The sequence below is a fragment of the Bufo bufo genome, chromosome 1, assembly GCF_905171765.1.
Source record: "Bufo bufo chromosome 1, aBufBuf1.1, whole genome shotgun sequence".
In the NCBI taxonomy this organism is placed as follows: domain Eukaryota; kingdom Metazoa; phylum Chordata; class Amphibia; order Anura; family Bufonidae; genus Bufo; species Bufo bufo.
Genome location: NC_053389.1, coordinates 638309782 through 638333318, shown reverse-complemented (window position 1 = coordinate 638333318; position 23537 = coordinate 638309782). Strand labels below are relative to the sequence as shown.

Here is a 23537-nt window from a genome sequence, read left to right as displayed (position 1 = left end):
GGTTCCCGGCAGCGACCTGGGAGTCCAAGATGCATCCAAACATCCTCCCCATGCTGTTCCCGAACCATTTCGGTGGTGTTTCCCTCAATTTCTGACCTTTTCCTATGAACCAGACACCCCCCCCCCTCTTCAGAGCAGGGGGTGCCTGGTTTAATACTCGGGTTCTCCCATTGACTTCCATTATACTCGGGTGCTCGGTACAGCACCCGAGCATCCCAATGTGTTCAGCCAGAGCACCCGAGCACATTGGTGCTCGATCAACACTATAATTAATTACAATGGGATATTCCTAATGTCCAGGTCTTACACATGTCTGTTGGTTTACCCTGACCACTTGTAGCAATGTTAGGGCTATAAGACTTTCACAGTAGCTTTGGTATATTCAACCCTGATGAAGCCATACATAACAGCGATAGGTGTGGGGTCTCTTTCCCCACTTTGACTTTGGACACTTGTGTAGTGTCCCCACTAGCTAAGCGTGGGCACTACACGAGGGTCAATTGGGGTGTGCGTTACTTCTCCTCACTAGGGACAGGGATGTTATCTCTTATTGTGCATTTTATGTAAATTGTAAAGTATTGTTTTTTATATGTAATGTTTTTCCCTGTATTATGAAGTATCAGGCCTAGTCTCTGTCGTTAGTCATCCAAGACACTAGAGGGAGCTAGAGTAGCCCTGGTATAAGTATTCAGGCCCAGACAGGAGTTGGTGGTTCAGAGTCAGGAGTCTGCAGAGACAAGTGGTAAGGCACCAGCTAGTGATAAGCTGTGCCCTTCTCCTGACATGCAGCTAGACAGCCCAGGCTGTTAGTTGTTACCAGGGGGCTAGCAGAGGGATCCTAGCCTACCTGTGGATCAAGAGAGCCTTAGTTAGCTCTGAAGACGCCCCAGTAGAAGGATAGCACCTCCTGGGAGAAAACCAGCAGTTACCCTCCAGTCAAGTCAGGACAATACCAGGTCAGATAAGTACCATGATGGACAGAGGTTATATAGAATACAGCAAGTGCCGATATTGGAGAAAGAAGCGATATACCAAGGATAAAAGCCAGCATTTAGGCATCCGGGCCTTGGCATCCAGCCAGCTAGAATAGCTGAAGGGGATAGAGCAGGGTTGCACTGTAAAGCAATCATCATTGTGTTCCTCCAAGTATCTTGCCTGTTTATTTCCTGCCGCCATCTGGAGTCTACCTGTTTGTGAAGTATTGTCTGAGGAACTGCATTACAATCATTTATCAACTGAACTGTATGTACAAAGTTTGAACCGTGTTCTTCAAGTAAAAAGACGTTTGGTTTATCTACTGATTCCTCAATTATTCCACCTGTCACTACACGGTGTGCCACCGTCCAATTGGCACTGGCGTCACGTACCTCAAAGGGACCTTGCCCCAGGCACATAAAACACCTGCAACATCCAGGGCACCTCATCCACCACCAGGCCTGGTCCCTAAATACAGAGTGTGCCCCAGAGGACTCCTGTGCCAGCCTCTCCTTCACTGATGTACGCCTGCCCAGGGTTTCCCTACAGAACTGTGAGTAACCCTCGCTTGCCATTAACCGTGACCTCACAATCGCAATACCCTGCAGGTCTGGCGTACTGCACTTGGACACTGCCAGGCTCTGTAAATTCATTCCTTTTGGTAGATTTCTACATTTACTCTTATTTGCACTGTGGGGACTCGCTCTGGTAGACAAGTTCTTTGGATCAAATAGTTCAGTGTTTTATTCACACTTTAGGCAAGTGACAAAACAAGCAGTCATATTTAAACAAAAAGTCACCTTGCAGTGTTGGTGGTAATTCACACCGTGCGGCAATTCTGCCTCAAAGAGTCCTTGCTGATAGCAGCACCAACCTGTTTTCACGCTAAACAGGTAGCAAGCCTTCATCCAGACACAAGGCTCCCAGATCCCAACACAGAGACATGGCTTCTGAGCCCAGCTGTCTATTTAAGGACAGCCAGGTGCTGCCAAAACCCGGATCGGCATTTAAAATCCGGTCCGGTATTTGACCTCCAGCACATGCTTGGAGGAAAATACCTGTTTTCCCAGACCAAACCTCTCACTGTGTCACTTACTTTACCTTTTTTAGGTAGGATTTGATCGTATTGTGTTTCTTGTGCGATTTATGTAAACCCCTCTGTATATTGTCTGTGTTTGTGTGTTAGTGCAGTGTTATCACAGATTTTCATCCTATTCACTTGAATGGGAGTAAAAAGTGTAATTACACTGCACCGCTGCTACAATGAAGATGGCGTTGGGGTAAACATTGAAGAGGATGCAGCACTGAGGGTATGTCATCAATATTACACCAGTATGCAACCCCTTCAAACAAAAAACTAAATTTACTTCAAGAGTTTGTTAATCACAACGGTTCCAGTTCACTCACAGCGCTGTTCTCCTAGGGACCTAGGCACCCCTGTGCAGAACAGACATACGGATGCGAAAAGCCCGCAGATGTCTTCTTAGTTTGTGAACCTTTGAGACATGAAGGTTCCACACCCCACAACTTTGACACGATTCCGAGGCAGTCATTGTACTTACATCAGGAAGGTTTTTTACATTATATGAAACAAATGGTTGAATAAATTAAAGGTTGTGAATAAGTGAGAGATATGTTTAGTAGTTTTCTTCCATGCACTCAACGAGGAGTGTACATTAGGCTGCGTTCACATCTGTGTTGGCAAATCCGTTTTAAACAGATAACTTAAAACAGATAAAAGGATAGCATTTGTAACGGATCCGTCTAACGGATCTGTCTAAATGGAAGCTAATTTGCTGTCCTTTTAAACGGATCCGTTAAAAAGGGACAAATTTTTCCTTTTTTAAACAGATCAGTCTGATGGATCCGTCTCAATGGTGGAACAAAGTGTTATTTTCATATCTGTTTTGATCATGTATTAACGCATTTATTGTTCTTCTGTTATTATGTAAAATTTTTTACATTTATTTAAACCCCCTGGAATGCGTTTCCACAAGAAGTAAAAAAGGGCTCTCATTCCAGACTTACTGTCCAACATGAAGCCACCAATTGTACAGAAGATGCTGCCAGTTAATATAATTTTGTCTTTGGACATATTGCTTCTATGTATCCAAAGTAGAAGATATGCAAGATATGCACGTCAGAGACGTTTACGCCGCTATTGGGTTCACCCTATACCTTCATCACGACTGTCATATGGTGTTTTTTCAACCCTATATCTAGAACTTCAGGCCCATTATTTATCTGAACGAAGTGATGGATATTATCAATACAAGTTTGTTAATCTAATTAAACTAAAACAGTAGCACACCCTGTAATCCAATTACTTGGCAAGACACTATTTGCATAAATTTACTTACTTTAACTCTGCACACATAAACACCAGTATACAAACGCGTTACCCTAGATAATGGGTGTCACTGTTTACAGGAAACTCCACCATTCCTTTTGCCATTTACATGAATCTCTGTTTAAGTAATCTTACGTTGATTATGTTCATTAGGTTTTTTTCCTCCAGTTACATCCAAAACAATGTTCAGCTATTTTCTTGTAAATAGAAGTAACAGCTAAAGCTAAACACTTTTAAACGGAATGTGTTATCAGAAAATGACATTTTTAATTTTCCATGTGAATATCTATTGTAGGGATTTGCTCGGTAGGCAGGGTAAGCGGACGCAATACAGAGGCAAGACCAAGGTTAAAAAAACAAAAGTCCAGTGTTTATTCACACAGAAAAGGCAGAAAAGAAAAAAGCAATGCTTTACAGAGTCCTGGTGTAAGTTCACACAGCAAGAGCTCCCAAAATAACATAAATCACCTGGCAGACCACAGCAGGCTTTAGGGCGCCTGACTCCTAGCAGGCAGCTCTCATGCAGCTCTCAGCCTTGCAGTATGGCGGATCTCCTCAGCTCCCAAAAACACAGAGCTTCCACATCTCCACTATCGCTTGGAGGAACATACCACACCCAGCTCAGCTGCTGGCTGGGTTTTTAAACCCCAGCCCAAAACCTGGCCTGGACGTGGGGAACAGCCACCCACCCTGCTCTTTGGCTGCTCCCAATAAGAACCGCCCCGGATTGGCTTTACAGCCACACTAAGTAAAACAGTGTCAGCGAGCACTAGCTGCCGCTGACACACAAAATTACCGATTCTTATCTCACCAAGGCCAGGAACCTCGGTGACACGTACCTTCCGTCAATGACGGACCCTTGCACCTTCCTACATACCTCCCCCCTTTGTTCAACCCTGGGGGGTGAACACATGCCAGACAGTGTACTCGGGACAGGGCATCCGCGTTTCCCTGTAACCAGCCTGCCCTGTGTTCTACCGTAAACTTAAAATTTTGAAGAGACAAGAACAACTGGGTGACCCAAGCATTCCTCTCCTTGGCCTGGCTCATCCACTTGAGAGGGGAGTGGTCGGTCACCAGCGGAACTTCCTCCCCAACAGATAATAGCGGAGAGACTCGAGTGCCCACTTGATGGCCAGGCACTCTCTATCCATTATACGGTACTGGGTCTCCGCTGGAGTGAGCTTACGGCTGAGGAAGACAACGGGATGCTCCTCCCTGTTGACTTTCTGAGACAGTACCGCACCGAGACCTACTTCGGAGGCATCGGTCTGTACCACAAATTCCCTCTTGAAGTAGGGTGTCACCAAAACCGGGAACCCACACAGGGCCGACTTCAAAGCGGAGAAAGCCTCTTCTGCCTGGTCATTTCAGCGGACTATCAAGGACTTCCGTCCTTTTAAGAGCCCCGTCAACCAAGCAAAATGGGTTATGAACCTCATATAATAGCGCACCATTCCCAGGAACGACTTTACTTCTCTAGAAGTGGCAGGTCGGAGCAAATTCCGTATCGCCTCTATTTTGTTTACTTGGGGTTTGATGACTCCGTGCCCAATGACATACCCAAGGTATTTAGTCTCCTCTAACCCTATCGCACATTTCTTTGGGTTAGCCGTTATTCCCGCCTTTCGAATGGAGTCCATCACGGCCTGTAATTTTGGCAGGTGACTTTCCCAGTCGGTACTGTGAATGATAATATCGTCCAGGTAAGTCTAGGCGTACCGCCGATGTGGACGAAGTACAATATCCATTAGCTGTTGAAAAGTGGGACAGATCTTGTGCCCTGATTCCCAAACTCTTGAGCATCCCCAGTCACAAGAAGATGAGGGTGAGGAAGGGCAATTAATGTTTAATGAGGTGGATGATGATGAGACACAGTTGCCAATAAGTCAATGGCAATTACTGTCTCAGGAGTTTGATGAAGAGGATAAGACACAATTGTCAATTACTGAGGTTGTGGTTAGGTTAACAAGTCAGGAAGATGAGCAGAGTGAGGAAGGTGAAAAGCCGAGCGAGGACAGCAGATCAGAGAGGGAGGAATCTGCTGCACCGCAACAGGCTGGAAGAGGCAGTGGGGTGGCCAAAGGGAGAAGGCAGGCCACACCCAACAGGCCCGCAACCATTCCCCGGAGCACCCCTTGTGGAAATCTCCCTTGCCAAAGGGTAGGTGTTCCGCAGTATGGCACTTTTTTGAGGAAAGTGCGGATGACAAAAAAATAGTAGCTTGCAACCTGTGCCGAACCAAAATGAGTCGGGATGTTAACACTAGCAACCTCACCACCACCAGCATGATCCGCCACATGGCATCAAAGCACCGTAATAAGTGGGCCAAACGCCTGGGTCCACAGTCTAGGTCTGCGGGTCACACCACTGCCTCCTCTTCCCTTGTCGAAGGCACAGGCCTGGATGCCTCCCGTCCTGCACCTGGACCTTTCCAAGCACCATCAGCGACCACATCCACTTCCGTTTCCCAGCGCAGCATACAAATGTCCTTACCCCAGGCATTTGAACGCAAGCGCAAATACCCACCCACCTACCTACAGACCATAGCACTAAATGCGCAACTTTCCAAATTACTGGCCCTGGAAATTTTGCCATTTAGGCTTGTGGACACTGAGGCAGCCTGATGTCAGTGGCCGTCCCGCTTTATGCAGTCCCCAGCTGCCACTATTTTGCAAGATGTGCCGTGCCCACCTTACACCACCAACATGTGTCCCGTAACTTCACATGTGCCCTGACCAACACAGTTACTGGGAAGGTCCACTTAACCATGGACACATGGACAAGTGCATTCGGCCAGGGACATTACAATTCCTTGACGGCACACTGGGTGAACGTTGTGGAGGCCAGGAACAAGTCGTACCCTGGGATGGTAAAGGTGCTACCGATGACAAGGATTGCGGGCCCTAATTCCATAAGGGTTTCTGCCACCACCTACATTAGTGGCTCCAACCCCCACTTCTCCTCCTCCACCTCCTCCTCCACTTCCACCTCCGAATTATCCATGTGCAGCACCAGTCAGTCATCAGTCGGTAGCTGGAAGCAGTGTAGCACTGCAGTGGCTGATGTGCTTAGGGGACAAACAGCACACCACCGCAGAGCTGTGGCAGGGGATAAGAGACCAGACTGAGCTGTGGCTCTCACCACTCAATCTACAACCAGGCATGGTTGTGTCTGATAATGGCCGTAACTTGGTGGCGGCTTTGGAGCTCGGCAAGCTCAGACACATCCCATGCTTACCCCATGTGTTCAACCTTGTGGTTCAGCGGTTTCTCAAAACCTACCCTAATTTACCTGAGCTACTGGAGAAGGTGCGTCGCGTGTGTGCACATTTCCGCAAGTCATCGACAGCTTCAGCCGGTCTGTCAATGCTGCAGCCGCGCTTGAACTCCACACTCCACATGTTGGCCAGGCTTTGTGAGCAGCAGAGGGCAGTAGTGGAATACCAGCTGCAACATGGTCGTCGCCTTTCCAGTCAGCTTCCGCTATTCACAAGCGAGGAGTGGGCATGGATGTCTGACCTTTTTGAGGTTTTAAGAAACTTTGAGGAATCAACACAGATGGTGAGCGGCGATAACGCTATTATCAGCGTAACCATCCCACTTCTATGTCTACTCAAACGCTCGCTGTTCGCAATTAAGGACGATGCTTTGCATGTGGAATAGGTGGAAATGGGGGAAAACAATACACAGGGTGATAGCTAGACCACCCTCCGTCCGTCTTCTCAGCGCGAATTGGACGATGAAGAGGAGGAGGAGGAGACGGTTGCCTCCGTTACAGAGGGTAGTACCCATGGAAGTTTAATTCCATCTGTTTTGCGTGGGTGGGCAGAAGAGGAGCAAGAGGATGAGGAGATTGAGAGCCATCCTCCTGATAATGACAGCGAAGTCTTGCCTGTTGGTACTCTGGCACACATGGCTGACTTCATGTTAAGCTGCCTTTCCAGCGACCCGCGCATTATACGCATTTTAGACAACACGGATTACTGGTTGTTCACTCTTCTCGACCCCTGCTACAAAGAGAACTTCTCATCTCTCATTCCTCCAGTGGAGAGGACGAGCAAAATGGTGCAATACCAGAACGTCCTTGTTGAAAAATTTCTCCAAAAATTTTCATTTGATAACGCTGGCAGCAGAATCCGTAGTTCCTTGGCCAACCGAGGAGAGGAGACAAGGGGAACACACAGCAGTTCCAACAGAGGTAGGGCAACACTCTCCAAAGCCTGGGACAGTTTCATGACACCCCACCATCACCCTCATGCTGATGCGGGGCCTACTGTGACAAGGAGTGAAAAATTTTGGAAGATGGTGAATGAGTACATAGCACACTGTGTCAGCGTCCTCAATGATCCTTAAATGCCTTACAACTACTGGGTGTACAAGCTGGAGACATGGAACGAACTGGCGCTCTACACCTTGGAGGTGCTGGCTTGCCCTGCTGCCAGCGTTTTGTCTGAGCGGGTATTTGGTGCTGCTGGTGGCATTATAACAGATAAGCGTATCTGCCTGTCAACTGAAAATGCTGACAGGTTGACTCTTAAAAAAATGAACAAGGCCTGGATTGACCATGACTTCTCGACTCCACCAGAGGAAACATAAAGGCACTTTAAATGTGTTGTTTATAATGTACTGAATACACTGTATTCCCATACCCATTCCACCACAAACAAGGGTATATGGTTGAATCTTCCTTTTCTCATCCTCCTCCTCCTCTTCCATCATATCAACAGGGTCAGCTCACCTACAGGCCCTAGCATATAATTTTTTAGAGGGTTAGCTCACCAACAGACCATCAATCATAATAGTGCATAGGCTTTATGAGTGTAGGAGTCCCACTACCTGAACAATTGTACCACAATGTGAATTAGGCCCTCCTTTATGTGATATACAGGTTGTATCGGATCAACTCTTCCTTGTAATTTTTGGCAGCACTTGCACTTTATATACAAGTAAATATACAGGAAAGAATGTTTCCTAACAATTTTTACTTTGTCTAAAATTGATTTGATCTTTGGTTTGGCAGGCCCTCGCATATAATTTTTTTAGAGGGTCAGCTCACCTGCAGGCCCTCACATACAATATTTTACAGTATCAGCTCACCTGCAGGCCCTTGCATAAAATATTTTAGAGGGTCAGCTCACCAACAGGACATCACTCATAATAGCGCATAGGCTTTATGAGTGTAAGAGTCCCACTACCTGAACAATTGTACCACAATGTGAATGAGGCCCTCCTTTATGTGATATACAGGTTGTATCGGATCGCCTCTTCCTTGTAATTTTTGGCAGCACTTGAACTTTATATACAAGTAGATATACAGGAAAGAATGTTTCCTAACAATTTTTCCTCTGTCTAAAATTGGTTTTATCTTTGGTTTGGTGCGCATTATTGTCAGTCTGTAAAAGTGGCGTACTACTCGGACAACATCGTTCCCAGCAGCGACCTGAACCATTTCAGTGGTGTTTCCATCAATTTAGGAACTTTTCGTATGAACCAGACACCCTCCCCTCTTCAGAGAAGGTGGTGCCTGGTTTAATGCTCTGGTTTAATGCTTCCCGAGGTGTTCGGCCCGAGCCCCCAAGCACTATAGTGCTCGATCAACACTAGGGACAGGTCCTTTTTAAGTGTGAAACCCATATGATGTTAGATACGTTTTAAGTTCCAGTCCTTAGTAGGATATGACGATTCAACCCTCCTGAGCCTTTTCAAAGTGTCACAAATGGAGTATGTTAGAATTTGCCGATATAAGCACAGTAGGGAAGGGTAGATGAGCACTTATAACACTTTGTCTCATGGAGGCAGTTGGTATACATATCTTGACAACTAATATCATCTTAAATGCTTTACAGGTTTCTAATAAGTACTTACCTTCAGTAAAATGCAAGACTGAAGTGAGCAGCAATTCGCTAATTACTATGATGTGAGATGAGCAGGATGGGAAGAGATATCAATGTACTGTAAGTAACAAAAAATCACTGTTAGGGCTCATGCACATGAACGTATTTTCTTTCCCTGTACGTTCCGTTTTTTTGCGGACCGTATACGGAGCCATTTATTTTAATGAGTCTGCAAAAAAATACGGAAATTACTCCATGTGCATTTGTTTTCAGTATGTCTGTTCTACAAATATTAGAATATGTCCTATTATTGTCTGCATTACAGACAAGAATAGGATTGTTCTATTAGGGGCCAGTTGTTCAGTTCCCCAAAATACGGAATGCACATGAATGTCATCCGTATGTTTTTCTGGATTTATGTTTTGCGGACTGCAAAATACATACGCTCATGTGCATGAGCCCTAATTACTATGATGTGAGATGAGCAGGATGGGTAGAGATATCAATGTGCTGTGAGTAACAAAAAATCACTGTTAGGGCTCATGCACACAAACATATTTTCTTTCCGTGTCCGTTCCATTTTTTGGGGGGGACCGTATACTGAACCATTCATTTCAATGGGTCCGCAAAAAAAACGGAAGTTACTCCGTGTGCATTTCATTTCCATATGTCCGCATGTCCGTTCTACAAAAAAATAGAACATGTCCTATTATTGTCTGCATTACGGACAAGGATAGGACTGTTCTATTAGGGGCCAGCTGTTCCATTCCACAAAATATGGAATGCACACGGACGTCATCCGTATTTTTTGTGGATCCGTTTTTTGTAGACCGCACAACAAAAAGGTAATTTCTTTTGTATTTCTGTTACTTTTAAACAAATTGTATTTAATTGTGTACAATGGTTATGGGGGTTTTCTTGCAGGGACACTACCATCAAAATGGTTTTTTTTTCTCACATTAGCAGTCTATATGTGAATATTCTATGTAATAAAAAAAAATACAGGTGAATGGTTTTCTGGATATAATCTTTACATAATTATTTTATTTCAAGAATCTGATATTATATAATAAAATTAAAAAAATACCAATCCAACCCCAAACTCACTCACCAGTATCCTGCTGAAGGAGAGGAGAGAAAGACAAAAAAAGAGAGAAAATAAAGAAGGAAGGAGAAAAACCATCCACATCCTCATTATTCATAAAGAAGATCCCCATCTTGACTAAGTTCTCACTTGGCCATATTGTTCTTATTCAATTTTATTTTATTTTATATTCTCTAACCTTATTAATAAAGTTAGTCCAAAGTCCGCAAATCTGGTGGCTCTTTTGCCATCCACACTCTGGCAATTGTTACATAGTTAATACGGTTGAAAAAAGGCATAAGTCCATCAAGTTCAACCAAGGGATCTAAGGGGCGCCAAAACACCTTTGAACAGTGGCGTCTCTAGCTTTCAAATTTTGGGGGGGCACACTGGGGGCCAGGACAAAAGTAGGGGGGGCAGCTATAACAACGATACATTTACACAAGTACGCTTAGAAATGCTGCAATACTTTACCCAATACCTAAAACCGCAACAGGGAAGAAAAGTCCAGCTGTCTGTGGATGACACTTTTATAGAGAGGGGGATCTGTGGATGACACTGCTATGGGGGGGATCTGTGAATGCCACATACCGTATATAGCATCTTATGCTATATGTGTCATCCACAGATCCACCCCATGACAGTGTCATCCCCATTTCCCTCTCCATAACAGCGTCATCGACAGATCTCCCTCCCTATAACAGTGTCATCCACAGATCTCCCTCCCTGCCTCTCACAGGAGTGTACATATATAAAATAAACATATTTCACATGAAAACGTACAGTTACTTGGCTTGGCCCTTGGGGATCTCGGACACCACTTCAACACTTGGCCGGGGGCTCGGCGGAGCTGATGTTGTGTTTTATCCTAATGAGAAAGATTTCATAATAAGGATTTGGAGAAGGGGCAGAGGGATAGCAGAGCAGAGAGAGGCTGGTGCTGCTACTAGGGGGTCATACCATGGGGGAGTAATAAAACCCACCATAATGCCCCCCCCCAGTAGAAATAATTCTCCTTATAATGTGCAAAACATACCCCCTTATGCCCCCAGTTGAGCTAATTTCCCCCATAATGTGCCAGTATAAAATACCCCTATATAGTGCACCAGTAAATGCCTCCATAGTGCTCCTCTCCCCCCTTCCTGCTAGTGCCCCCCATAATGTACCAGTATAAAATGTCCCATATATCGTGCCCCAGTAGATGCCCTCAGTGTCCCCCATAATTTGCAAGTATAAAATACCCCTTCTTAGTGCCCCCCGTAGATGACTCCATAGTACTCCTCTCTCCCCTTCTCCATAGTACCCACCATAATGTGTCCCAGTATAAAATGCTACTGTACAGAGCCCCCCATATAAAACACCCCTTCTTTGTGGCCTCAGTAGATGCCCCTATAGTGCCCACCAATAATGTGCCAGTAATAAGTGCCCTCAATAACGTGCCAGTAACAAGAGCCCCCCAATGTGCCAGTAATAAGCCCCCATCACGTGCCAGTAACAAGAGCCCCCATCACGTGCCAGTAATAAGCCCCCATCACGTGCCAGTAATGAGCCCCCCATCACGTGCCAGTAATGAGCCCCCATCACGTGCCAGTAATGAGCCCCCATCACGTGCCAGTAATAAGCCCCCCATCACGTGCCAGTAATAAGCCCCCCATCATGTGCCAGTATTAAGCCCCCCCATGTTCCAGTATTAAGTCCCCCCATCATCATGTGCGAGTATTAAGTCCCCCCATCATCATGTGCCAGTATTAAGTCCCCCATCATCATGTGCCAGTATTAAGTCCCCCATCATCATGTGCCAGTATTAAGTCCCCCATCATCATGTGCCAGTATTAAGTCCCCCCATCATCATGTGCCAGTATTAAGTCCCCCATCATCATGTGCCAGTATTAAGTCCCCCCATCATCATGTGCCAGTATTAAGTCTCCCCCCATCATCATGTGCCAGTATTAAGTCCCCCCCATCATCATGTGCCAGTATTAAGTCCCCCCATCATCATGTGCCAGTATTAAGTCCCCCCATCATCATGTGCCAGTATTAAGTCCCCCCCATCATCATGTGCCAGTATTAAGTCCCCCCATCATCATGTGCCAGTATTAAGTCCCCCCCATCATCATGTGCCAGTATTAAGTCCCCCCATCATCATGTGCCAGTATTAAGTCCCCCCCATCATCATGTGCCAGTATTAAGTCCCCCCCATCATCATGTGCCAGTATAAAGTCCCCCCCATCATCATGTGCCAGTATAAAGTTCCCCCATCATCATGTGCTAGTATAAAGTCCCCCCCCATCATCATGTGCCAGTTTTGTAATAAGCCCCCCCAATGTGCCAGTAACACTATTGTTAAAAAAACAAAAAAAAAAACACTTATACTTACCTAAGTGTCAGCGATGCAATGCAGCCTCTTCCTGTGTCCCACGCTGTAATGTAAGGCTCAGGCGGCACGATGACGTCATTGCGCCGGCCTCTGATAGGCTGCCGGCCTAGTGCCTGCAGCCAGGGGCGTACATAAAAATCACTGGGCCCCATAGCAGGAATCTAAATTGGGCCCCCATTCCCCTTTTATAGCCTCTCCCTTTGTTCCATGAACTATTCTTGCTGCTGCGTTTTATAATTTATGCCATCAGGGCCGGAATGGGATTACAAAACAGCCCTGGCACACAAAAGAGGTATAATAGATGCAGATGTATATTATATACAGCAGTGTACAGTTATGTGAGGTACGCGGTATAATATATGCAGTGTGTACAGGTATATAGTATATTCCCTAGTGTTCTGATATGTGAGGTACAGGGTATAATAGATGCAGTGTGTACAGGTATATAGTATATTCCCTAGTGTTCTGATATGTGAGGTACAGGGTATAATAGATGCAGTGTGTACAGGTATATAGTATATTCCCTAGTGTTCTGATATGTGAGGTACAGGGTATAATAGATGCAGTGTGTACAGGTATATAGTATATACAGCAGTGTACTGATATGTGAGGTACGGGGTATAATATATGCAGTGTATACAGTATATACAGTAGTGTAATATGTGAGGTACGAGGTATAATAGATGCAGTGTGTACAGATATATAGTAAATACAGCAGTGTATTGACACCTCGTACCTCAGATATCAGTACACCGCTGTATATACTATATATCTGTACACACTGCATCTATTATACCTCGTACCTCAGATATCAGTACACCGCTGTATATACTATATATCTGTACACACTGCATCTATTATACCTCGTACCTCACATATATAGTATATACAGAAGTGTACTGATATCTGTACACACAGCATCTATTATACCTTGTACCTCACATATCAGTGCACTGCGGTATATACTATATATCTGTACATATTGCATGTATAATACTGTGTAATATATGCAGTGTGTGTGCATGTATGTGTGTGTGTATATATATATATATATATATATATATATATACAGAGCAGTGTATTGATGTGACACATAGAAGGTATAATACTGTAGATGCAGTGTTTATAGAAATATGTGGTCAGTTATGCATTATAGTCACTGTGAGGTACATGAGGTAGTGGTAACTGTCTGAAGTATTATACATGAGTGAGCAATGAGTAAAAACAGGGCATGGAGGGGAGGTAAATGATGAAAAGTGGAGGACCTCCTCTTACCTTTCCATTCCAGTCTGTATGGATCAATGCAGAGCTGCTTGTGAACTTTTAATACTTGCTGTTAGGGGTTGAAGGACCTGTGATGATGTCATCACAGGTCCTGGCAGATGTACCTTTGAAACCTAGGAACTACACCATTTTTGGTGCAGTTCCTTTGCTAGATTCTGCAGGACCTGTGATGTTGAAGATGATGTCATCACAGGTCCTGGCAGATGCACTGTTCTAACCTGGGAACTACACTTTACACTGTGCAGTTCCCTTACAGGACCTGTGATGACATCATCAAAGGTCCTTTAGCTTTAGAAAGGTAAACAGGAGTAATTAGGGGGCGGGGCCTCTCCTCCACTTCGGTGCCTGCCTGCAGCCTATCAGAGGAAAGGGAAGGGACACGCCTCTCCCTCCCCTGCACCTCCGCTGGCACAGACAGTTTACAATGGAGATGAGCGCAATGGAAGCGCTCATCTCCCTGTGCCCAGCGGCGGTGGCTCACTGGGGGGGTCATTTTAGTTGGGGGGGGCACAGCATGATGTAGGGGGGGCCGTGGCCCCCTCTGGCCCCCCCCCTGGCGACGCCACTGCCTTTGAATAACAAATGATGTAGGAAATTTATTATTCCCCTTATACCTCTTTTTAGTCTATAAAAGTCGCAAATCCACATTTCTAGTTGCAGTCTGCAATTTATGCAGCTCTCGCCAGGGGACATTTTGTGTTCCAAGGACATGGACATTGTGCTTGATAAATGTAGAGAGGCTCCAATAGGTGAACATTATGCTTAATATGAACCAAGTTAGTTTTTTTTTTATCATTCTTTTGAGGAAGTCTTTTCTATAATTCATCTAGAGCAAAATGGATGTATCCCTTATAAAAACACTCATATTCATCTGTGACTGCTTTGCCATTATCCAATCATCATTTTGGGGGTGTCAATCCATTCTGTCTTTGGACACCACTAGTGGTGCTACCTCTCTCTACTGACGCCTACATAAGTATAATATTCTGTATTAAATTTTCAGTGGTATAGTACTGCCAAAAATGAAAAATAAAAACTGCAAAAAAGTGTCCCTTTAACTAATAAAGCAACCCTTAAAGCGGATTATATCCTGGGGATAGATAAAGTTGGACTTTCAGATAGCCTCCGATTGTACTGAGTTGTGCTGGCCAATTCAATGCCCTATAGGTCAATGGTGTAAGGTAGCGAAAAGTTCATGGCTCTCTGGCATAATAATGTTTTACTACTATGGATAGGTCTGAACACTTACAGAGGCAATATGCATCCCAGCTAAAGGTTACATCTTTAATTTGCTGCAAAATAATAATGCAGGGGCAATGCTCATTCCTTAGACCTGCAAAAACCTTTAAAATAGCACCAAGGGCAAGATGATCAAGTTTATGGTATACTGTTAGAACCTGAATAATTGAGTCTTTGCTTTGGCTTGCATCTGTTTTGGCTCCTGAAAAAAGAGCTGATTTACTGCCAATAACTTGTCTACTTTACATCCTTCAAGCAAATTACACAAAAATACTCAGCTGCTTATTTCTCCTTTGTGAAGTGCTCCTCACTTATTATTCGACAGCATTTTGGCACCATCATGAAACTTTTATACATGGCCTTCTATATGATGGCCTTCATTATAAAAAAAACTGAATTTCAATTAGATTTTTTATTAAAATGTTTTAACACTTTATTAGAGTTTTTATAATTTTTTTACTTTGGATTTTTTAAATAAAATGTATTAAACTATTTTAGTCCCTCCTAGGGGCTTTAACTTGCTATCCTGTGATCATTTTTATAATATACTATTATATTTCTGTATTGTAGTGTTAGGCTCCTTTCAAAATAATCAGTATTCAGTCAGTTATTTCCACCAGTGAAGCCTACACAGAAATCACTGAAGGAAATCACTGACCAAACACTGACCAAATTACTGACATGTGAAACAGGCCTTATACTGCAAGAAATGGTGAAACCACACAGCTGTGAAAGTAAAGGTGCTACCTAAAAAGATTCTTCAATCAACTGTGTAATAAAAAACGATACATGCACATTTTGATTTGATATGAAATTGATGTTTAGTCACATCTGATTGCACAAGTGCATAAATTAAAGGGCTTCTGTCAACCCCAAAAGCCAAAACCCATATTTTTTTTTTTTTTGAGCTTGTTAAAATCCTTTTATAACAACTATTCCCTACATAGAGCTTTTATCTTTGGCTGTGGCTTCTTTTCCTTAAAAAACGATCTTTTAAAATATGCAAATCAGTTCACTACCAGCAAGTAGGGCGTCTACTTGCTGGTAGCCGCCGCAAAAAAACCGCCCCCTCGTCCTGTTGATTGACAGGGCCAGGGAGCTCTCTCCTCCTCCGGCTGGCCCTGTCAGCATTTCAAATCCCGCGCCTGTCTTCATTCGGCGCAGGCGCTCTAAGATAAGGAGGCTCGCCTCCTCAGCACTCCCTCGGTGCGCCTGCGCCAAAGACGTCTTCTCTTTCAGTGACGTCATTGGCGCAGGCGCACTGAGGGAGTGCTGAGGAGGCGAGCCTCCTTCTCTCAGAGCGCCTGCGCCGAATGAAGACAGGCGCGGGATTTGAAATGATGACAGGGCCAGCCGGAAGTGGAGAGCGCTTTTTTTTTTTTGTTTTTTTGCGGCGGCTACCAGCAAGTAGACGCCCTACTTGCTGGTAGTGAACTGATTTGCATATTTTAAAAGATCGTTTTTTAAGGAAAAGAAGCCACAGCCAAAGTTAAGAGCCCTATATAGGGAATAGTCATTATAAAAGGATTTTAACAAGCCCAAAAAAAAAAAAAGGGTTTTGGGGGTGACAGAAGCCCTTTAAGTATATACTTCTACGCAGTACATACATAGGTGACAGTGGCGTAACTAGAATTGACTGGGCCACAGAGGAAATTTTTTAATGGGGTTTCCCCCCAGCAACCCTTCCTCCTGTGCAACCCTCACTCCTGTGGCTTGTAAAGATAGCTCTTTTTGACCAGGCCAAGCAGCCGCTCTATCCGTCACTCTATATGCTTTCGCGTCATTGTATAATACTGTTGAAGTGCGTTGACAATAAAAAAAAATTAAGTCCTTCTCCCAGACGGGAGTTTGGACCTCATACCCCCTGCTTCACCTATAGCTAAGCCCAGATGCTGGTGGTGCATGTCAGTGATCACTGGGGGAAGTGGTATCCATGGATGCTGTCAACAAAGTTCTGCTTTGCTGAGCTCAGCGATCAAGTTGTATGCAACAAACATAAAACATGCCAGTTTAGAGGAGGATAGGAACACAGCATCGCTAAGTTATAGGCAAATGACTATTTGCCGCATTTGTGTGAGGGGAGGCGGGGTCATGTTGCTTATAAGCCGCAGTCTCCTCCTCACCTTACCGGCGGCTTGTTCCTGCGTCACTTCCAGTCACAGCGGTACGCACGTGAGTAGCAGGCTCTGGCTCCCCATCGGGACAGTATTCGCGTCAGGCAGTGGTAAGATCGGGGCCTAATGGCCTCATCCTAGGGCAGTAGGGAGGAATCGGCACGTCGCATGTATTTACCTGCTTCATCTCGGGGGGCGGCAGAGCCGGCTTCCACATGTTCTCAGCCGTGCTCTGCTGCCTCAACTTGTCCCAGCACACCATCTGCTGGCCGGCAGGGTCATTACCGCGCATAGTTTACTATTGTCTCCTCGTTACTCTGTGTATGGTTGGGAGTGTTTGTCATCTTGTGTCAGAAAGAAAAAAAATTATAATTATAAAAAAAAGTATGGCTCATATGTATATCCAGTATTGTGCTACATCATAGGACGGGGCAGTATACACTGGTTTATACTCAGTCCCACAGGGGTTGTATCTGGCTACAGGGGTGCCTTGGTTGCATTGTTTTATCCTGGTCACGGCAACTCACCTTATGGCGGTCTCATGAACTGGTGGGGGGCATCTCAAACTATACTTTACTTACCAATTACTGGGTCAATTGTCTATAGGTCTATTTTTGTTATATATGCTTTCCATAGGTTCGTGGCTCCTTCTATCCACCCGCTGCACAGCTTCTTACCAGCAGACGCAGCTGCATACTTAGTGGGCACGTTGGCATCAGGGTCAAGTAAGCTACTATGTATCACAGAAGTGGATTTTTGATTCTAGGGGGAATTGCGCAGTTGCTAATACTCTGTTTTAACATGTTCAGGTACGTTTCATTCACTGCATCAGCGAGGTACAGTAGCATTGTGGGTGCATACTCACATTCCACTTACAGGGTAGGAATAGCAGGTAGTGGCAAATCTGTCTGACTGGCAGGACTCTCATGTGTCTATTATATCCTCGGTTAGGCTCTATCCTGTCACGACTACAGGCTACATCTCGATACGTCTGTCACATCTACAGACACGTTTAAGTCCTGTCACGACTACAGGCATCAATTTGATACGTCTGTCACGTCTACAGACACGTTTAAGTCCTGTCACGACTACAGGCATCAATTCGATATGTCTGTTACGTGTACACACACGCAAGTCCTGTCACGACTACAGGATACGATCCTTCACTGCATGCCTTGTTTCACTCTCATGTCTCAGTGTACACTCGTTCGGGGCTTGCAAGACAACTTAGGTCACAGTGTATTCTGCGGTGTACACATCTTCCCATATTCAGTCACTTCAGGGGAGGGGTGCTCCGCATGCTGGACGGTATCTCGTGTGCTGGTACAGCGGTTCTTGGCACATCGGTGTTTCGGGTGTCACTGGTGAGTGGCACAAGCCTGGTGTCGGGTATTCACCTTCTGCATTAATCATGTTATGTTTTTAGTAGGATGTCTCAAGAATCATTGCTGGGCGATACATCATCATCCCGTGGGAGCGTGGCGTCGCATTCCGCAAAAGACTCCACACCATCATAAAGGTCGTGGACTGTGCCCAAGTTGATGGCAGAGTTAACCAAGAGAGGCATTCCATTTCCAGCTTCTGCAAGGAAGGCGGAACTGTTTCGTCTTCTGTCTTCAGTTCCAGTGGACCAAAACCCGCAGGTGGTGTCCATGGACACTATTCAGACCTCACTTACGCAACTGCACGCGGCCATCAACTCCATGGCATCGTCAATGTCGAACTTTCAGGCCAGGCTAGAGTCGGTTGAGGCAGGCGATACAGCTGCCCGTTTGGTGTGCCAGAGTCCGGCAGGTTCTTCTAGCTCCCAGGCTTGTGTGGCTGGTGGGTCAGGTTCTATACCCTCTATCGCACATCCCACTTCATTCCACCCAACATACAGCAGGACATAATTGACGGCAAGGACGTGAACTTAGCATCCTTACTCATAACAGCCCATGAGGCGCCAGACAACAAGACCATAGTCTGTGGGGAGGTCTCGGTTGTTCTCAAATCTAAGGATGTAAGGTTAAATAGAAAACTCAGCATACCAGAGTTCGTCTTAGCCTTTAGTCTGTACAGGGATGTTGTCTGTTCTGTTAATCCTCAGCGCAGGGAGGAGTTAGATCTTTATTTGTACAAGGTGGTGGATCTAGCCTATAAATATGGTGGGTCCGCCTTTTACGACTATCACCGTTCCTTCTCAGCGAAAGCTGAAGCGGCGTTGGCTCAATTCCAACACATGGTGGATTGGTCCAATATGGATACAGAACTGTTCTGTAGACACATTGCGGGCCTCAAAGCTCCTGCCTGTTCTAAATGCAACTCTTACTCCCATATGGCAGACTGATGCTCATATGTCAACAATCCAGCACAGTCGCAGGCTAGTAGTGTTCCTGGGCCATCAGTTAAGCAAAAGTGTCCCGGGAGTAAACAAGTTGGGGCGCCCCATCAAGTATCTGGGGAAGTCCCAGATCTGCAACAACTTTAATTACTCGGCGTGCCATTACAGTTCATGTGAAAGATCCGAACTTCCCATCTCTAGCCCGCACTACTGAGTGAGTGATTCACAAATCACAACACAGAGAACATACACAGATGACACATGACAGATGGGGGTGGGGGTGGCGTTCGGACCCAGCGGAGGCAGAGCGTGCATGGCGGGCGCAGGCTGGGAGTGCGGCAGCCGCAGAGTTGACATCACCACGTAAAGCTGCGTGCCTGCCCACCGGCGCGAACGCTTTCTTCTGTTCTGCAGCTCTGCTACTGCGTCTGCTAGTGTCAGTGAGCCTGTCTGTGCCCATCCCAGGCCCCAGCTTCGGACAGGAGAGGTCCAGAGGAGGACTGTGTGTGGCAACTTCACAAGAACTCTGCCTGGCCCTGCCCTGGCCGGCCCCTAGGCAAGCTAAGAAGAAAACAAAGTAAGAATAAAAAGTTTTAAAAAAGTATGTACCCCCACTACCTCGCCTCATGGCCTGCCTGCTTGCGCCCAGCCCCTTCTCAACCCTGATACCCCTATAACTTAGGGGTATCAGGGTACATTATACAGGGGTAATATAACTAAGGACCCCTGTATAATGTCCCCTGATAGCACTGAGTCCTCCTCAGTTATATTACCCTTGTATAATGTACCCTGATACCCCTTAGTTATAATATTACCCATAATGTCCCATGATACCCCTCAGTTATATAACTGAGGGTAATCAGGGTACATTATACAGGGGGTAATATAACCAAGGGGTATCAGGGTACATTATACAGGGGGTAATATAACTTATATTACCACCGTCTAATGCCTGATAGGCCTCCTGAGTAACTTATATTACCCTTGTATAATTATGTACCCGAATACCCGGCGGGGTCATATAACTAAGGAGTATCAGGGTACATTATTATACAGGGGTAATATAACTCAGGAGGCCTATCAGGCATTATACGTTGGTAATATAGCTTACATTACCCCTGTATAATGTCCAATGATAGCCCTCCTCAGTTATATTACCCTTGTATAATGTACCCTGATACCCCTCAGTTATATTACCCCTGTGTAATGTATCCTGATATCCCTTAGTTATATAATATAACTAAGGGGTATCAGGGTGCATTATACAGGGGTAACATAACTGAGGAGTGCTATCCTATCAGGGACGTAATACAGGGGTAATGTAAGCTATATTACCCCTTTATAATGTCTGATAGCCCTCCTCAGTTATATTACACCCAATGTACCCTGATACCCCTTAATTATATTACCCCGGCGTCAGGGGCGTAGCTGCAGGGGAAGCGGATGCTTTAGTATTTTTCAGTAGTATGATTAGCTGGTGAAAATTATTAGTGCCCCTTCATTTTAGACTGTGTATCTTCTGTGCCCCCCCCCTATATATTGATCCTAGAGTCGCCACTGGCTATATTAAAGCAACCTCGGGGGATGCTCCTCTGCTAAGGCTGGGTTCTGCGCCTTTGAGTTGTCTGAACTTCCTCAAATTTATCCGCGTATTGTTGAGAAATGTTGGTATCAACCCCAGTTCCATCGCGGGGCATTCATTTCGCATTGGTGAGGCTTCCGCCGCCTCCAAGCACAACGTCCCGATGCATGTTATCAAGAAGTTATGAAGGTGGCAGTCGGCTTGTTATGCACGGTATATACCAAATCCGCAGTGTGAAATGTTTAATGCTTTCAGGAATCTGGTCTTGTAATTCTTGTTAATAAACACTATTGCCCTGAGCTATGTTTGTGGTTTTTGGCCCCTTTAGCCTACCCTCCGTACAGCAGTCTCGGCATAACCCTACTGCTTAAGGAGACGTAGGTAGGCATACTACTCATAAGCCAACCTGAATACAAGTTATAGGCAAATTACTATTTGCCGCATTTGTGTGAGGGGAGGCGGGGTCATGCTGCTTATAAGCCGCAGCCTCCTCCTGACCTTATCGTCGGCTCGTTTCTGCCCCACTCTCCCAAGTCCCCTTTATTCTAACTACTCAATGGGGTGGGCCCCTTTAGCCTACCCTCCGTACAGCAGTCTCGGCATACCCCTACTGCTTAAGGAGAAGTAGGTAGGTAGGCATACTACTCATAAGCCAACCCGAATACAAATGGAGTGATCAACCAATGAAGCAGAGAAGGAGAGGTGAACTACAGCATAAAGCATGATAAATATGGAGCAACCCATATATAAAGATGGCGTGTGGGGGAGGATCCAATATTTATGATTCTTGGCAAGCGCCCGACTGGTGGTCCCCCCCCTTTTTCCCCTTCCTAGCCATGGGTCATATGGTGCACCTTGCCGGTTTCTTTTAGGTGCCTGAGGGGTTAATGGAGGTATGGTGGCACGTCACTGGGGGACGAGTAGGAGATGTCTCCTCCCTTTAGCAGGGTATATAACCCCCTCCCCTGCTGCTGCACTTCCTCTTTGCACCAGAAGCCGAGTTGCCCACCCTCCCGCCCTTGAATGGGTATCTCAGCGGGGAGTTTCCTTGTTTCTGTTAAAAAATAAATAAAAAAAAGAGTTGAAATAAAGGGAAGTTAAAGGAATAACGATGATATGAGAAATAATTTAAAGAAGGGTTGGACCTTTTACCGTTGTTTTATGTTATTTACATTGTCTTCTTCTTTTAGGAAGGGCGGTATGATTTGAGGTATGAAGTCACAGCTGGCGGCAATTGATACAGCGGAGTGTTGGAGATGGCTGATGGCGTACTTGCCTGCCGGGAGTCCGGCGGTTGGCATACCGCTCCAAGATGTTATTTGGTTTTGCCGTATAAAATAAATAAGCTGTGGCCGATCATCACCCAGCTAAAAGGTTACCTGTTGTCCTGCGTGTTATTATATGGGTCAGTTAAGTAAGGGGAGCTACAGGTAGGCAGAGGTGCCGGCCCGGTTCTTAGCTCTCCTTTGCCCTCTCCTAAATACCAGCAGTCATAGAGGCAAATAGTTTGTGCAAAATCACACTGTAAAGCAGATATGTTGTAAAACAATATATGTAATGGGAGTCCAAAGGAGACAAGCACACATCATGGGGGTAGTGGTGGGATGGACCAGGTAAATAGATTTTAAGGTCATGGGAAAGAAGTATTAAAAATCAAAAAAGGGGATAAGTGATTAATGGCTATGGACCTACGTTATCGCACCAAATCTGCCCACCCTGGTAAGAGTCTCACTTTATTAAGTCTGCACAGAAAAATATCCAAATAAATATTAGCAAAGAGTTACACCAGAATCTGCATGATACAGTAAACCAGATGTAGTTGTAAGAACAGTGGTTGTGGAACCACAATCTTAATTGACCAGTTTGAAATTGGTCTAGACTTAAGGCCTTTGTCTTAACAGTCTTCTGGATTTCACCCTTTACCCACTATAGAGGGATCTGGACTTTGCTGCAGGGAAGCCTCCAAGCGCTACCTCTTGGAATAGTCCCAGTGTAGTTGTTGGCAGCTGACACAACAGGTCAGTCTGACCAGTGCAAGGCACAGGAAGCACAAGCAGAACCAGACAAACCAAACAGGCAGAAAAGATGAAACATCCACGGAACAGACTTCAGGACACAGTTTGGGCATAGCACGTACATGTGCAGAAACTTAGCAAGACAGAACAGACACAGAACTCTGGGAAACAGTTCAGGACACAGTTCATACAAAGCACATCCAGATACAAAATCTTGGCAAGGCAGATCTCACAAGAACTAGAATTTTTAAATCCATTGGTACAAAGAACTAGGACAAAATTCTGAAAATGCACAGAAAAGACTCATGAGCATGGCAAACAGAAGTTGGATAGCAGATAATGTTTGCCATGGCACAGT

General features: G+C 45.3%; 1 long non-coding RNA gene across 1 annotated transcript; it reads left to right on the top strand.

Moving 5' to 3' along the window:
* Window positions 1-9828: 9828 nt before the first annotated feature.
* Window positions 9829-22533, top strand: LOC120987152. Its single transcript, XR_005775935.1, has 3 exons — window positions 9829-9838; window positions 19217-19222; window positions 22355-22533. It is a non-coding gene; the product is annotated as an uncharacterized LOC120987152 (long non-coding RNA).
* The last annotated feature ends 1004 nt before the right edge of the window (window positions 22534-23537 follow it).